At 42.4% G+C, this 17,604-nt stretch overlaps 1 non-coding gene across 1 annotated transcript; it reads left to right on the top strand.

The window, feature by feature from the left end:
* The first annotated feature begins 9,090 nt into the window (after window positions 1–9,090).
* On the top strand, window positions 9,091–9,224 carry LOC118533977 (small nucleolar RNA SNORA70). The gene has a single exon (XR_004916451.1). It is a non-coding gene; the product is annotated as a small nucleolar RNA SNORA70 (small nucleolar RNA).
* The last annotated feature ends 8,380 nt before the right edge of the window (window positions 9,225–17,604 follow it).

Here is a 17,604-nt window from a genome sequence, read left to right as displayed (position 1 = left end):
GTCCCATCTACGCAGGGTGCAGGTACGACAGACTCTCTTTGTCAGTTGGTGCTGCACAAGGGGCTCCTCATGCTATGGCATCAGTGGCCGTGGCTTCATACCCATGAGAGCAAAGTGAGCCATTGCCAAGGTCCCACTGGCCAGGAAGCAGGGCAGGTGGCCAGCACCCTGGCTGAGCCTGGCAGATCTAGGATGCACAGAAACTGGCTCTGTTACAGATCCCCACCTCCCCTTATACACAAAAATAATTTCTAGGGCATTAAAGACCTAATTACTTTTTAAAGAACAATAAACTATAAAAGCACTAGAAGAAAATAAAAGCGTGCTTTTATTATTTGGGGGGATAAGACAGGCTCCCTTAAACAAGACACGAAAAAACAAAATCATAAGAAAAAGCCTTATTGATATAATTGTACTAAGAATTAAGCTTTGTGTAAACAATAGTTCTTGACTGGGGACAATTTTGCTCCCTAAGGAACATCCGGCAATACCTGGAGACATTTTTGCCTACCAAAACTGTGGAGGGGAGCTTGGATATTACTGACATCTAATGTACTTAAGCCAGGGTGGCTGCTAAACATCCTACAGTACACAGGATGACCCCCACACCAAAGAATTATCTAGCCCAGTATTGCAACAGTGCAGAGGTTGAGAAAGCCAATCATAAACAAGGTTAACAGACAAGTTAAAGGCCGAGAAAAGTTGTTTGACATTTATATCCCCAATAAAAGTTTAGAGTTTAATATGGAGAAAAAATTACAAATCAATCCCAAAAAAATTCAACAGAAAACAAGTGAGATCTTTTCTCATCCTTTCAATTGGTAAAAATTTTCTTAAATCCAATAATATCAAGTGATAATGAGAATATAGGAATGGAAGACTCTCATATACTGCTGGCAACCATGTAAATAAGTACAACTGCCCAGTACTTACTGGTATTCAACAGAATTTTTTAAAATTTGGGATGCTCCTATCCCACCAGTTGAACATCAGCAAAAGTGAGGTGTGCCCCTTTTAGGTCTTTTCCTCACAGCACCAGTCACCTCTGAACATAATTCCTGGAATGCTGTCGCAAGTAGCAATCTCATGGGAAACTAGGTGAGAGGTCCTCCACGCATTTCCTCTCTTCCTGACGATGGAATTTAGAGCTACCTTTGACCTAGCTTCAAGCATGCCTAGAAGGCTAAAACAGCAGGAAGGTCCGTGTTGGCTGCATGGACAAAGGCATCTTTCTACATGAACTGTCCACCTTGGGACCTTTATGTGCGAGAACATACATGTCAACTTTCTAAAATCAACTACATTTGGGGGCCCCTTTGCGGAAATAGCTTGCTTTACTCTCACGAATACATTGTAGGTGTGTGCAGTGTGTGCAAAAGCACAGGGAAAGATCTGGAAGACTACACACAAAACTCAGGAGTTTCCTCTTGGCTGGGAGACGGGTTTGGGAATCAGCAGCCAAAGAACTCTTTCTGTGATGTTTTTCTTTTAAATAAGAGATGATAGTCACACACATTTTTATAGCACACATGCATTTTTAAAAAACTGTGTTTTTAAAACAATTGACCGAGATTATGTTGCCAAAGCACATTCAACAAACGGTAACAACTAGTAGTAAGAGGCAGATGCAAGATAATAAAAGCATATGATTGCACTCAGGAGACCCAGGTCTGCAGCTATGTTCCAGACCTTGGTCAAGCTGCTTCGTCTCTGAAGCTAAGCCCTTTCATGTATAACATAAAGACAATAATACCTCCCCCACATGACTGTTGTAAGGAAAAAAGAGAATCATGTATGTAAAATTCTTAGAATGGTGCCTAGTCTTTGGAAAACACTTGATAACTGAAACATTTGTTTTTGTTATTATTATTAGGAAATGTGTGAAAAACAAAAGAAAAGTTCTCTATTCTGCTAGAAACATATATGTGAAAATAAAAATAAAAGGGTATATAGCCGGTAAGGAAGGAAAGAATGAAACAAAATTCAGCCCCATTTAATATGCATACATTGAGCACCTATTATGTGCTAAACATTGGGATGGGGGATGTACAGGCAAGCAGGGGCCATGTGCAAATAGATGAAACAGGGAACCACATCCCATTCATAGAATCTAGACATGAAAGTAGGAGGGCTGAGAGGCCAAAAAAGGAGGGGCCTTGAATGCCCTGTTGGAGAATCTGGCGACATTGTGGAGGGTGGATGTGAAGGGGGCATGGCTGGGAAGCAGGAGAAACAGGAGAGGCGATTGTTAAAGTTACATCAATGAGCATAGTAAGAGCAAAGGGGACCCAGAAGAAAGGCTCTTCAGGTGCCAAAACCCAAAGTAAGAGACGAGGCACTAGACAGGGGGGAGGAGAAAAGGAGGCTGTTGGGTTTCTAGCCGGGGTGACTGGTTGTGTCTCTGAACTACAGAGATCAGGAGGCGGCCGCCTTCCCCGGCTGGAGGAGGATCTATTCACAAAGCCAGCCAATTCCTGTGCTGCCAGGTCTGAGGGTGTGAAATGCTTGGGTGGCACGGCCAGATCCCGCGGAGGGACACTTACAGGCAGGATCAGGAATACGTTAGAGGAGGAGAAAGACAGCTGCTGGCCTCTGCCCTCCACAGACCCCTGGAAAATGGCATCCATCACATGGCCAGTGATCTAGTGCTTCCATTTACCCTAGAATGGCCCAACTCCACGTCCCCGGTCAGGCCCGTCTTTCACGGGCATTTCTAGCTCCATTTAAGCCTTACAGGTTGCAAGGGCTAGAGGGACAAAAGATGGAAATGTGTTATCCTGTATTAGAGTCCCTGGTATCTGTGTGCTTAATCTTTCATATTTTCAATTAAATCATGAGGAAATAATTATGCAAACCAGAATTTCACCATCCATAGGGAAATGATTAGTTTACTATCCTTGAGAGGTTTGTACCAGGGCATCTAAATCTTTAGATAAGGAGCTAATTTAATTTTGGTCCCCCTTCTGCTAAGATTTCATACTCTGGGGTAATATATCAAAAAAAAAAGAGAGAGAGAGAGAGAGAGAAAACATGTGAGATCTCTGGGTCAAGAAAATTAGCATGATTATTAATAAATAGAAAGTTGGCCGTTTTATCTCAAGAGTCTACAAAGTTCTTTCTCACATACATTTACTCTTAAAGAACACACATTTATTCTTAAAGATCATATAAAGCAAAAACTCCAAAAACCAAACACCTAAGTTATACTTGAGGCCAACTGTTTTAGGAAAGGTCTTTATTTTTATATGTTTCTATTACCAAATTTGTAACACCTTGCATCATAGAGTTTTCAGGCTGAAAGAGACCATTGCACAGAACTTCACTCATTTCAGAGGTGAAATGAAAGCTCCACACAGAGCTTGGTGAAGCTCACTCAGCTGCTTAGCAGCCCGGCCGGGGCGAGAACCTGGGTTTTCTATTTCAGTCCAGCATTCTCTCCTCTACACTACACTGTCTCCATTCCTGACATCTGGTCATTTGTTTAAAAATTAAATTTTAATTAAAATTTAGATTCTAGGGGTGCCTGGGTGGCTCAGTTGGTTAAGTGTCCGACTCCTGATCTCAGCTTAGGTCGTGATCTCAGAGTGAGTTCGAGCCCCACATTGGGCTCCACACTGGAAAAGGAGCCTACTTAAAAAAAAAAGAAATTGATTCTAGCACTTCTCACGTTATATGGAAAATATTTTTTAAGATGTTATTTATTTATTTGTCAGAGAGAGCACAAGCAGGGGAAGCGGCAGGCAGAGGGAGAAGCAGGTTCCCACTGAGCAGGGAGCCCGATTCGGGACTCGATCCCAGGACCCTGAGATCATGACCTGAGCCGAAGGCAGACACTTAACTGACTGAGCCACCCAGGCGTCCCATGTTATATGGAAATTTTTGTGTTCTTTTTTTCATGTCTGTCTTTCTAAAAGACTGTGAGCTCTGAGAAGTACATATTATTTATTTTTTATATATGCCTAACGCCTAGCAAAGGCTCTGTGATGTAGTTAGCACACAACAACAAAAACTGGCTGAACTGACCACTCAGTTCTCAGTGGTACCATGAATACTTGCTGGGGGTGCTTCCCATCAACATCTAGTATGTTCTGGGTTGATTTTATGTCTTTACAATTGTCTACATCTTACTACTTCTTTTTGTTCTATTTATGTACTTCAAGAGGAAAAGGCAAAACCTGACCTCTTTTCTTATCCCCCAGGCTCCTCTTCTTTATTAAGCTGAAATCAAAAATATTAAACCACAAAAAGACTTTTGGTTCACGCCCCTCCTCCTGTAGATAGCAATGAGGACAGATGTTCTTTCACTGGATTTGATTAATTCTTTCATAATGGAATAAAAATTAACTTCACAGAAACAGTACATACAGCCAGAGGTAATTCAATGCCTAATGAATGAAATATTACATAACCAAACAGCTTAAGTGGCTATTCTTGATTCAAAAGGCACAGCCTATTTTACAACATTTAATTTCCTTTCATTCTTTCTAATTTTGTCATTGTGTAGTAATTACTACTCTTTGAAAACCATGCCTTCCGCTCATCCCATTCCCGCCCTTGTAAACGAACCATGCCCACCCACACTAGACTTCGTTAGGCTTGATTTGAAAAGTCATGGCACAAAAAAGCAGGTCATCACTCTGTCTCCAGGATGCTCCCAGGCCCTCTCCTGCTTGCCTATCCCATGATTTCCCCCACTCAGCCTCCAGGTTCCTCCACACCCTGACATTTGAGGTTGGTGCCATGGTCTCATACTTTCTTAGTAACGTGGACAGATGATTCCGTTTGGACTTGTTGTCCCTCCAGGATGGAATTTCTCAGCTCTGCCTTCTTGCTCCCCTCTGTGACAGCCAGCAAGCAGAACTCTGCCTCTGGCCACAGCACCCCTGGGAACACAAGCTCCAAAGAGCCCCCGCCTGACAGGGGAGGGAGACTGGCAGGCGTCAACACTGCTCACATTCCTACTTCCACTCACCATCCTCCCATATCTTAAATTCTCCCCCTCATCAGCTTCCCTAAAACCTTAGCCTATAAAGCTCTGTACCCCCACACCCCGCTTCTCCCATCCTCCCCTCTCTTTGGAGAGCCTACCTCTCCCATGAGGACACCCCTGGCCCTCTGCAGGGTAGGGGGTGGATATGGGTGCTCCTCACTCATCTCTTCAACTTCGAGACCATTGTCCACATGCACCCTCTCATTAAAGGCCTGCTCCACCAAGGTCCTGCCTTTGACCACTTATCCCCTTTGTCGTCAACATTTTTTCCTACTTCCTGGTTACTCCCTCTCATTCATTAAAGACTTTAAGTAGCTAGATCACTAGAAATTGTTCTCACCCCACACTGTTACTCTGTCAGAGTTATAACTCAAAATCTCAATCTGGCCCAAGCTCTCTCCTCCCAGGTTATCTGCAATCATTCCCACTACCTCTGTTCTTCAGATCCTTTAGGACCTGTGGGCCATCAACCCACACCCTTCTCTATGCAACAGTCTCCCCTCCCGTTGTGCTACTTTGATTCCAAAGTCCTAAGGGATCGCCACCTTCCCTTGCTCTCTGTGCTCTCATACCCTTGCCTGTTGAACCCTAGGTGAATCGTAGAGCTATCTGATGTCAAACACTGCTGGAGAAAATCTGGTGTGGTGTGGTAGGATTTGCTCTGCTGTCACGCACCTCTCTTCCTCTCCTTCCTCTGGCCACCTCCATGGAGTGAAAGCCAAGGGTCCGTTCTCAGTCTTCACCTTACCTAACGTGACCTCCAAAGCACCCCACGTTCTGGCTTTCCTCCTAACTCGCCACTGCTGCCTCCTCATCACTCTGACCTCTCACTGGAAGCTGCACCAGGCCTTGGTCTTCAGCCCGTTATCTCCTCCCCCTTACCTACACTTACTGCTTAGGTAACCATCTGATCTCTTGGCTTTAAATGCCATCTCCATGCTGAAGACTCCCAGATGTGTGTGTCAAGCCTGGATTCCAGAACTGCCTTCTTGAATTTTTGCCTAGGCTACCTCATAGGCATCTCAAATTTCATATGTCCCAAACCCAGTTCTCCACCTCCCCACTTGGCCCCATCTTTTTTGGGATTCATGCAGTCTCCCCATTTCAATAAAAGGCAGCTTCGTCATTCTACCTCTCTTGGTTCAGAAACGTGATTCAACAATTTCTGTTAAACCTCTAACTCATCTGTCAGCTAATCCTGTCAGCTCTCCTTCCCAGTCTCCTCTCCATTGGAGGGCACTGGAGAGCATCACCCTCTTTTTTTTTTTTTTTTAATTTTTTTATTGTTATGTTAATCCCCATACATTACATCATTAGTTTTAGATATAGTGTTCCATGATTCATTGTTTGTGCATAACACCCAGTGGTCCAGAGCATCACCCTCTTGATATCCTTTCATCTCAACCATTCATAAGATCATTTATATGCTGTGGTCAGGAGGCAACCAGTTTGCAGTGGTTCTCAGCCTTTGCTGCACATTGGAATCATCTGGGTTGTCAGCGCCTTTAAAAATTCTGGTGTCCACATCCCACCCCCAGAGATTCTTATTTAAATGATCTGGAGTATGGCCTGAGACTTTTAAAAGCCACTCCTGGGAGAAGGCTGGGGGATGGGCTAAATGGGTGGTGGGTATTAAAGAGGTCACTTGTTGTGATGAGCACTGGGAAAAAAACAATGTGTAAGGGAAAAAACCAATATTACACTATATGTTAACTATCTAGAATTTAAATAAAAATTTGGGGGAAAAAACCCATAAAAAATCAATAAATAAAATCCACTCCTAGCCCCCACCCAGGTGGTTCTAATGTGCTGCTAAGTTTTCTAGCCACTGTGTTAGGGCTTTAAAAAGAGAGACCTGGTGAAAACCATTAGTATTAACTAGTGTTGATCAAGTAGATTTCAGAATCGGTATCACACACTAAAAATAATATCCCCAAATCAAAATAATCAATAATAAGAATTAAAACTGGGAAGCTATATCACTATGCTCTATTCTTGTGAACAAGCCTTATAATCTCAATCTTTACTTTCATTTCATTTTCTTTCTCATTTTTATAGAATCTTTTTTATTCATTTTAAATAGTGATCATTTGGTGAGAAAATCTTACCACTGGCTAAAAAATTGGCCAGAATGTCACCAGGTCTCAGCTCTGGGTCCTCTGTGTTTTCTTTTCGAGCGCAGACATTTTTCTGTGAATTTTGAGGGAAATGAGCTAAGAAGCTCATCACAGTTTTAGGCCGGCTTGAAGGAGTTTAGCAATGTAACAAGGTCGGTTTCATCACCTTGACTTTCTTTTTCAATTTTTGCCCACTTTTCTTGCAAAGTATGCAGGCGTGGTGTACAGAGTTCTCACGCGTGACCCGTCTGCAGTTTTTTAATGCTAAGTTAACAAGAGGAAAGAGATAATTGGGAAGTAAAGAAGAATTGCTTAAAAACACTCAAGGAGTGGTGTGGGGGAGGAAGGAGAAAGGAAGAAGCAAAGGAGGCCAGGGCCTGGCACTTTTTCTCAGTTCCCATTATGCGGTGGGGTGGGGGGAGCAGGTAAACATCTGGTAGACCCTGTCGGGGGGGTGTCCCCACATCACAACTGAATCTAACAGTTCTCTTCCCCACCCTAATTTCTATTTTCCTCTGATCGAAATTTGTAAATATTTCCACCTGTTTAATGGAATTCATGAATACTCCAGATTAACCCAAAAATACAGATTGAGTTGCCTGATTTTCTTATTAAATTCTTCTTCCGATGCTCATTGTTCCAGGGATACAACAGAGCATGTTTATCTCAATCTCCATCTGAAACCTAAATTGTATTTCTTTCAAAACATGTCAACCAGAGAACCACACGAATCAATATAAACAACTTCTTTAAAAAAAAAAAAAAAAAAAAAACCCTAAAAGAGAATGGAGCAAATTCAATTTTGTGGTGCATTTGGCTTGTTTGTTTTATTTTATTTTTACACTTATTTTACTGCCCTTGCACTTCAAGCTGGAATTATGAGTACACTTCTCAAATTATTTTAAGCAAATGAAAAAAAGATTCAACACCCTATGAAAACAAATATCTCAAAATATCTCCTATGGTCGCAACGTTCATATCTGAACATTTAACTATAATCCTACATAGGACCGGTAATACTTGTGGGTTTCTTTTTTCCCAATCGTTTGTAATTTGACTTGAAAAACATGGAATTTTTCCATTTTTGAAAAATTGTCTAAAAAAATAAGAACGAGCCTTTCTCTCCTGTGCTACATATAAAGGACCTTCTTTGTCACCTTCTCTCCTGGAATCCCAACAGACCGACCCTACCTTCACTCCTCTAACCAAGGTAATGATGGTTTGTGCTGGAAATCTAAATCTGGCCCCAGGCAGCCCAGTGATTTTCCAGGTGGACACAAAGGGAGAAAGCAGCGCGAAGAGAGCCTGCGGCCGGCAGAACTGGGAGAAGTCTGCCACCTAGTGGAGGATATAGGCCAAGGCTGGTTACTTGAAATAGTTTTGTGCCAGGGCCGCGTGGCTGTCAAGAACCGCTTCTATAAATGGAGTCCTGGAGCCATAACTTCCATTCGGGACATGGTGTACTATCCAGAGACTACCCAGCCCCAGCTACAAACAATATGCCAAACCCCAGACACAAAACGTTCCTTCCTATAAATGAAAACTACACAGTGGCGCCCTACATAAAACCCCTTCATCAAGTAGTGCGTCATGAAGTACACTGAGTGTTTTTACTTAACAAATCCCCTCCCATTGCCACAGTGATTACCAATGTATTCTGTGTGTCTTTTCCTACACGGTGAAAACACAAGGTGCGAAGTATACTTATCCCCCATTATTATGATTAAAGTTGTACTTGTGAATTTTCTGCACGGAGAGCATTTTTCAGCTCTTCATACCCATGCAATAACTTATCCCAGTTTATGGCTGCCACTCAAAAATGATTGACATGTTCAAATAAAGTTAAGGGATTGGGAGCTGGATCCCAGGCCAGGCTATGCAGATATGTTTGTGCTCTCTTCTTTTGATTCCATTTGTCACACTATTCTAGTTCGCTTTATGTTTTAAATGCTTGTTTTAAATTTATATTAAAGTAGCACTTGTCTGCAGCCAATTAAGCCAACTGTGCTCTTTCTCCATGGGGGCCCAAGGTGCCATGGCTGCAGACAGTAGCCTCCTGGGTAGTAGATGCAGCCTGTTGATTGTATGGGTTGCCCGAAGGGACCTTGGAGACAGCACTTTCCAGTGAACACTGAGGTCTGACCTCATGCTATCTCCAATCTAGGCTGCAGACAGGTACGCGGGGTGCCTTTGGAAAGCCCCAGGGCACAGTGGCCAGCGTCCACATTGGCCAAGTCATCATGTCCATCCGTACCAAGCCGCAGAACAAGAAGCATGTGATTGAGGCCCTACACAGGGCCAAGTTCAAGTTCCCTGGCGGCCAGAAGATCCATATCTCCAAGAAGTGGGGCTTTACTAAATTTAATGCAGACGAATTTGAAGCGGCTCATCCCAGATGGCTATGGGGTCAAATACATCCCTAATCGTGGCCCCTTGGACAAACGGAGGGCTCTGCACTCATGAGAACCTCGGCACTGCTCCCTCCCTATTCATGCCCACCAATAAATCCTACTTCCTGTCAAAAAATAAATAAAGTAGCACATGGACAGGTACCTATTTGAAGACATCAGTCCTCTGTTCTACCCCTTCCTACTCTAGTCCTGTTCCCTAGAAGTAACTACTTGTCAGTCTGTTAGATGCTTCTTCTGCTATGTTCCTCCATAATCTCAAAATAAAATGTGTTTGCTGCTGTGTCCAGATCTACTGGTGGTGGACTGTTTCGGTTTGGGTTCCCTCCAAAGCAGCCCACGAGGTAAGAGTTCCTGGGCAGGATGGGGAAGTAAGATGAGACAGGGAAGGAAGCCAGGAAAGGGTACAGCATCAAACCAGCTGCAGCTGCGGGCACCTAGAGAAGCTATCACACTACAAAACACTATTGGGAGAAATTTTTAAAATTAATACATGGAAAGGTATACCTTCTTCATGGGTCAAAAAAATGTCATTTCTCCCCAAATTAATAGATTCCATATAACCCCCAATCAAATTTCCCACAGGCTTTATTATAGACATTGAGAAGCTAATTCCAAAATTCATATGGTAATGCAAAGGACCTAAAATAGCCAAATCAACCTTGAAAAAGAAGAACAAAGTTGGATGATTTACCGTACTTGATTTCAAGATTTACAAAGCCACAGTAATAAAGACAGTGTCATGCTGATTTAAAATAGATGGGTTGGGGAGCCTGAGTGGCTCAGTCGGTTAAGCGTCTGCCTTCGGCTCAGGTCATGATCCCAGGGGTCCTGGGAGGGAGCCCCGCATCGGGCTCCCTGCTCTGCGGGAAGCCTGCTTCTCCCTCTCCCACTCCCCCCTGCTTGTGTTCCCTCTCTCACTGTCTCTTTCTCTCTCTCTCTGTCAATTAAATAAATAAAATCTTTAAAAAAATAAAAATAAAAAAATAAAATACATGAGTAGATCAACAGAACAGAATAGAGTCCAACAACAGAAGCACATATCTATAGACAAATAATTTTCAACAAGGTACAAAGTCTATTCAGTAAAGAAAAAATAGTTCTTTCAACAAATGGTATGAGAACAATTGAATATCCATTTGCAAAAGCACGAACTTCAATCCACACCTTGCACCATATACAAAAATTAACTTGAAAACAGATCACAGACCTAAATTTAAAGGCCTTTAAACTACAAAGCTTCTAGAAGCAAACACAGTAGAAAATTTTTGTGACTTTAAGCAAAGGTTTCTTAGATACAATACTATCGTTCATAAAGAACAAATTAATAAATTGGATTACATCAAAATTTAAAACTTAACAAATTGATAACTTGGACTACATCAAAATTAGAAACTGTTCTCCAAAGACACAGCTATGAAAATGAAAAGACAAGCATCAGACTGGGAGAAAATACTTGCAAACATATATATCTGATAAAGGACTTCTACGCAGAATATATAAGGAACTCTCACCATTCAATAATAAGCAAACAATTAAAAAAAAAAAACGGTCAAAAGACCTGAAGAAATAGTTCAAAAAAATGAAACATAGTTTCTTAATTTTGACTTAGGTATACACCCATAAATATAGTGGCAAAAAACTAGGGGCAAAAGAAAAAAGCACATAAAGAAAATGCTCAACATCGTTAGTCATTAGGGAAATATAAATTAAAACCACAAGAAGATGGCACTACTATTAGAATGGTTAAAATTTTAAAAGACTGGCCACAAGTCAAGAATGTGGAGTAACGGGGCTCCTGGGTGGCTCAGTTGGTTAAGTGTCTGCCTTTGGCTCAGATCATGATCCCAGGGTCCTGGGATCCACCCCAACGTCCTGCTCCCTGCTCAGCAGGGAGTCTGCTTCTCCCTCTCCTCCCTCATGCTCCTCGCTCATGCTCTCTCACTCTCTCTCTCTCTCAAATAAATAAAAATCTTAAAGAAAAAAAAAGAATGTGGAGTAACTAGGACTCTCACTGATGGGAATATAAAATAGTATGAAAACTTTGGTAAACAGTTTGGCAATTTATAAAAAGTTAAACATACGCTACCAGATGATCCAGCCATGCCACCCCTAGGCATTTACCCAAGAGAAATAAAAACATATGTCCATACAAAGCTTGTACATGAATGTTCATAGCAGCTTTATTTGTAATAGCTGGAAACCACTCTAACATCCATCAACAGGTCAGTGTCCATAAACAAACTGTAGAATAGCCCTACAATGGAATACTGCTCAGCAAGAAAAAGGAAGGGACTATTAGTACATGCAGCAACACCGAGGAAGCAGTCTGCAGTCAAAGAAGCCAGACATTTAGGTGAAATTTATAAAATGCAAGCTAATCTATAGTGATAGCAGGAAAGAAGATCAGTGGTTTCCTAGTGGAGGAGGAAATTTTTAAGGCTGATGGTATGCTCATCACCTTGATCGTGTTTATAGGGATACAGATATGTCAAAACTCATCAAATTATACACTTTGAATATGTGCAGTTTATTGTATCTCAATTATACACCAATCAGGCTGTGTAAAAAAATATTACTTACAAAGACTCAACTGGGTCTAAGACCTGCTTAAGAAGTTACAATGTCTAAATGTGATTCTTATAAATATTAGTTCACTTTTCTTCTTCCAAGCAATTAAATACGTAACGTCCTCATTAACCTGCATTACAATAGATCCCTCTCGTCCACAGGGGTTATGTTCCAAGACCCTCAGCGGACGCTGGGATCGTACCAAACCCTATTTATACTGTTTTTTCTTATCTATATGTACGTGCATGTGGTAAAGTTTAATTTATAAATTAGGCACAATAAGGCATTAACAATAACCAATAATAAAATAGAACAATTATAACAATACACTGTAACAAAAGTTATGTGAATGTGGTCTCTTTATAAAAATATCTCATTGGACTATACTCACCCTTCTTGTGATGGTGTGAGAGAATAAAAAGCCTACCGCTGAGCTGAAGCGAGGTGAATGACCTGGGCATTGCGACGTCGAGTTAGACTACTTACTGACCTTCTTATTGACCTTCTTATTGACCTTCTTACGATTCGTCAGAAAAGGGATCATCTACTCCGGGACCGCGGCGGACCGCGCAACTGAAACTGCGGAAAGCGAAACCACAGATAGATAAGGGGACACTTGCTGTGCATATATTCCATATGTAATCAGCATGATTTACATAATTCTTGGCTCACTTTGGAAGTCCAGGAGGCTCAATAAAAATACCTGCCCTTGCTCTCAACGGAAATATGCGCTGCAGCGGATGACTCCGGACAGTGGGGGGAGCCCGGACAGTGCATCCTAACACTAGATTGGCAATTATGTGCATCCATTTAATTTAGCCAACCAAAGCTGTCAGTATCCCCGTGAGAGCCGCAGTCAACAAGGATGCAGAGACATCCCCATCCTCCAATTAGAGGCACCATTCTATTGTCTGGAAAAAAAAAAAAAATGACATCTCTCAGAAGGAGCATATAGTATTTGGATTAAAATTTAGGTGAGTCAGGAGTATAATCTTTGGACCCAACAGGCTGAGGTAAACTTGGCCCTACCTCAGTTTGTATACATCATAATCCAGATCAACTAAAATTTAACAATCTTATCTGGGACTATGTGAAAAACTAATACAAGATAGACCATGGTGTTGAAAATTAAACAAAAAATTGGGTTTAAACAATGTATACTTTTTTAAAAGATTTTATTTATTTATTTATTTGACAGGAAGAGAGAGAGAACACAAGCAGGGGTAGAGACAGAGGGAGAAGCAGACTCCCCGCTGAGCAGGGAGCCTGATGTGGGGCTCGATCCCAGGACCCTGGGATCATGACCGGAGCGGAAGGCAGATGCTCAACAGACTGAGCCACTCAGGCGCCCCAGTTTATGCCTTTTAAATGGTGGTCACTAGACTGCTGTGGAAAAAATTCCCATGACCAGCACCTTCAAAGCCTTGCTGTTGTAAGCCTGGTGTCATTATTTTACTGGTCCTGTGTTACTGTCACAACAGGCAAAAAAAACAGTCTTCCTATTTCATTTTGCATTGGATGATAGAAACTAGAGTTTTGTAAGTCCTCTGTTTGCAGTCAGTAAAGCAAAGGGTAGACTCTGGCAAGAAATCCTTGGAAAATACAACATCTGGGCTGAGGCTCTTGGCCATTTGTCATGTGACTATCCATCCATCCGGGAAGAGATTGATTGTATTAGTGTTCCCAAAGCTGGTGCTATTTATTCCAAAGAGATAATTTATACAGTTCAACAAAGGAAGGCATGAAAGATTTCAAAGATTATACTCCTGCAAAAGTCATAAATCTATTTTCTCTCTCCCCTCTCTCTCTCTCTCTCGGAAATTATGCATGCTTGGTACTTGCCATGCCTATATTAGAGAACCATATTTATGGTCTTTGGTGCTCCAAATAGGCAAATCTATAATTGAATAACATCATGAGCAATTATCAGTTATAAACAAGGATGTCAGTTCACTTCTTAGCCTAAGGGCCCGTCCACAGAGTTATACCGAATCAACCTCTCATGCGTCTTCTGCCCAGGCCTCCTGACCCAGGGGAACTCCACTGTGGGGAATTCTGAAAAGGGGAGGGAATACCTCACCAGCAGTTACCACCTGATAGTACCATGAAAAAAAAAAAAATAGGGGGCACCTGGGTGGCTCAGTTGGTTAAGCGCCTGCCTTTGGCTCAGGTCAGGATTCCAGGGTCCTGGGATTGAGTCCCGCATCGGGCTCCCTGCTCAGTTAGGAGTCTGCTTCTCTCTCTGCCCCTCCCCCTGCTCATGCTTGCTCTCTCTCAAATAAATATGTAAAATCCTTAAAAAAAAATAGGAAAAACTTTGCTGAATAACCCTTTTGACCAATGTATGTCTCTTAATGTTCTGAATCTTTCTGCTCATGCCTTATATGAAGAATAAGTGAATTATTAAGACTTGGCATAGAGAGGAAAGTCTCCCATAATCTCCGTTCAAAATTCTCTAAAATAATAGTCATACATTTTTATTAGTCAAATGTGCATAAATAGGCAAAATCTCCAAACTACAACAAAATTCTTCAATTGTCTACTGACTCTTTCCTCTCCTTAACATAGTTTTATTACCTTACAGAAGCTTCTCTCATTTCTCTCCAGGAGGAACATCTTAACAAATAGTAAAGTGGAAAGAGAACAATATCAGAAGAACAAAGATCACAAGTGGATAGACTTTAAAAATTCTTCACCTTTAGTTTTCTTCCAGATTCTTCTACTGTAAAGCTCTCAAGCACCTGACTCATTAATACCACCTATAATTCTACACTTGCCCCTTATCATCTGTATTCCCTATATTATCCAAAACAGAAGATTCAGAAACAATTCTAGACTCCAAGTTATTCTTTTCCACATTTCAACTAATTTTTCCCTCTATTTCCTACCTCCTCCCAAGCCCTTGGAAAGTGTTCACTCTTGATGACATCGCTGACTTTTCCATTTAGACATTGTTTACTGAACTGCCTAGCTATGCAGCTACATTGCCGTACATTAATAAAGCTTTAGGGATTTAGAGATCCAGTAGGGGGAACAATGTGGTGTTTCACCTGTACAGAGCCCCTGCTTCATAGCACGATGAGGCTTACTCCTGAGACAGAGCGCCAACGGACAGGAGGCAGCTTGAGAGCCTGTAACAGGATAACTTCGTGAAATACTAATTTGTTTTTATTCCCCTATATGTTCCCTTTCATCTCACTTCAGGCAAGGCGGTAAGCCTTTAGCATTTCCTTCCCTGAGTGATTTTATTTTAATTTTGTTAAAAGATTTTATTTATTAAAGAGAGAGCACGCCTGCATGTGAGCAGAAGGGAGGAGGGAGAGAGACAGGCAGACACTGCACTGAGTGCAGAGCGCAACACGGGGCTCCATTCCACAACCCCGAGATCACAACCCTGAGATCACAACCTGAGCCAAACCAGGAGTCAGATGTCTAACTGACTGAGCCACCCAGGCGCCCCTCCCTGAGTGAGTTTTAAAAGCAGAAAACAGAAGTCACTTTCAATTAGTCTCTTCTGTCTTTTGCAAACATCTAAGTTACCTACAGAAAGGATGCCAGGGTCCCTAGGGGGAGGAAAAGATGAATGCTTTTAAGAGCAAAGAGGGGGTGCCTGGGTGGCTCAGTCGTTAAGCGTCTGCCTTCGGCTCAGGTCATGATCCCAGGGTCCTGGGATCGAGCCCCGCATCGGGCTCCCTGCTCGGCGGGAAGCCTGCTTCTCCCTCTCCCACTCCCCTGCTTGTGTTCCTGCTCTCACTAACTCTCTCTCTTTGTCAAATAAATAAATAAAATCTTTAAAAAAAAAAAAAAAGAGCAAAGAGAAAAAGAGGCAAACCCAGAGTTTGGGAGGGAGATAAAGGTTGGTGGGTCCCAGGGTTAAGAGAGATTTACATTCGGCTTTTCACCCCTTCAGAATGGAAAGGCCAGACCCCAAGTACAGATGGCCCACGTGTTCCCACCTACTCCCATGCCAAGCATGGCACAGCTGAATACCATGACCGGCATCCAGAGGGGCCAAGACCCCAGATCATTGGCACAACACTGAGTGGTACAGGATCTTCCAGCTGGATTTAAGCTGATACAAAGAAAATTAGGGAATGTCACATTTTTTGCACAACCCTGTTGGTGTTCTAAGACTCATGTGTGCACCTCCCATGCGGGATGACTGATGCATACCTACAGCCCACACTGATTATAGGGGCTGGAATTTGCGCTAACTCATCCTGAGCTCATGGTCATGACTGCGTTGTAGAACTTGTATAAAGAGATGAGTATAAACTCTTGGAAAACATGGCTGATGAGCGAATACCGAGGGTGTGTGGTAAGTTAAAGTTTGAAGAGTACTTTAGAATGGTTTTAAAATCCCTGGCCAGATCAGCTCCTCTTTCAGGAGTAACAAAATACAGATCACTCCTTTGTTACTGTTACCTTGACTTTGTGGAAGTGAATTCAAAGCAGGACAGTATCAACCAACAAAAAATAAATAAAAGGACTGTTTCCAATATTGTCCATCTTGTATAAATTATAAACAAACAAACAAACCCTGGGCAGATATAGGGTGGTCAGAGAAGGATGTGAAGAGAATTATAGCCTTGCTAGTTTGCTGAGATTGAGGTTCTCTGTTATTCTCAGGAAAATATCTAGAAAGATTTTAAGGTCTCTAGTTTTTTTTTAATTCAAATTCTCAAAAAAAAAAAAAAAAAGTAAAATTCTCCCTGGAGAGGGAGAGATACACAGCAGCCAGCAGACATGCTACCTGGGGAAGGGGCCAGTGTGCTGGGACTGCGGTGGGGACAACTGTGCGGATGGACGTGAAGGTTACCAGAAACGGCAGGTGTCTTCCAACATCTCCAATAAGAAAGCCCCCCCCCCCCCCCCAGAGGAGAGACATTTACCTTGTCCTGGAGTCCTGGAGACGAGCAACGGAGGAAGGCTCAGCTGATATGCTTCCTGCCGGCGCATTGCTCACACCCTCCCCGCCCTTGCGGGCCCCGCTCCACTCCCGCCAAACACGGGGCCTGTACCTGCGTCCCCTCTGCCTGAAATGCCCTCCCCAGACATTAGTATGGCCCGTTCCCGTACCTCCTTTGGGTCTTTACTCAAACAGCACCTTCCCAGCACTGCCTTCTGCACTTACCCCCATTTACAGTATCACATATTTTACTCATTGTGTGTCTTGTCTGTCTCTTCCCTCTAGGGAATCTCCATGAGGAAAGGTACTGTGTCTTTTGTTCAATGCTGTCCTCAGTCCCTAAATGTGTCTGACACCAAGTAGGTGTTTAATAAATACTTTACCGAAATGAAAAATGAGCACATATGTTCTTATGGAATAAATGGGTACTTCTGTTTTCACAGCAAACAGGGTTGCAGTGGCTGTGGCCAAGCAGCTGAGTATATGGCCAGGGGGCCCACTGACAACCAGGGAACATGCACATTTGGTAAAAAAAGAAAAAGAAAAAGAAAAAAAACAAAAAAAACAAAACTCACAAAGAACAAAAAACCATGTCCAACACCAGCCACA

This window comes from Halichoerus grypus, chromosome 5, assembly GCF_964656455.1.
Source record: "Halichoerus grypus chromosome 5, mHalGry1.hap1.1, whole genome shotgun sequence".
NCBI classification, from domain to species: Eukaryota; Metazoa; Chordata; class Mammalia; order Carnivora; family Phocidae; genus Halichoerus; species Halichoerus grypus.
The sequence above is the reverse complement of the archived record's forward strand: the minus strand, read 5'-3'. Positions and strand labels throughout refer to the sequence as shown.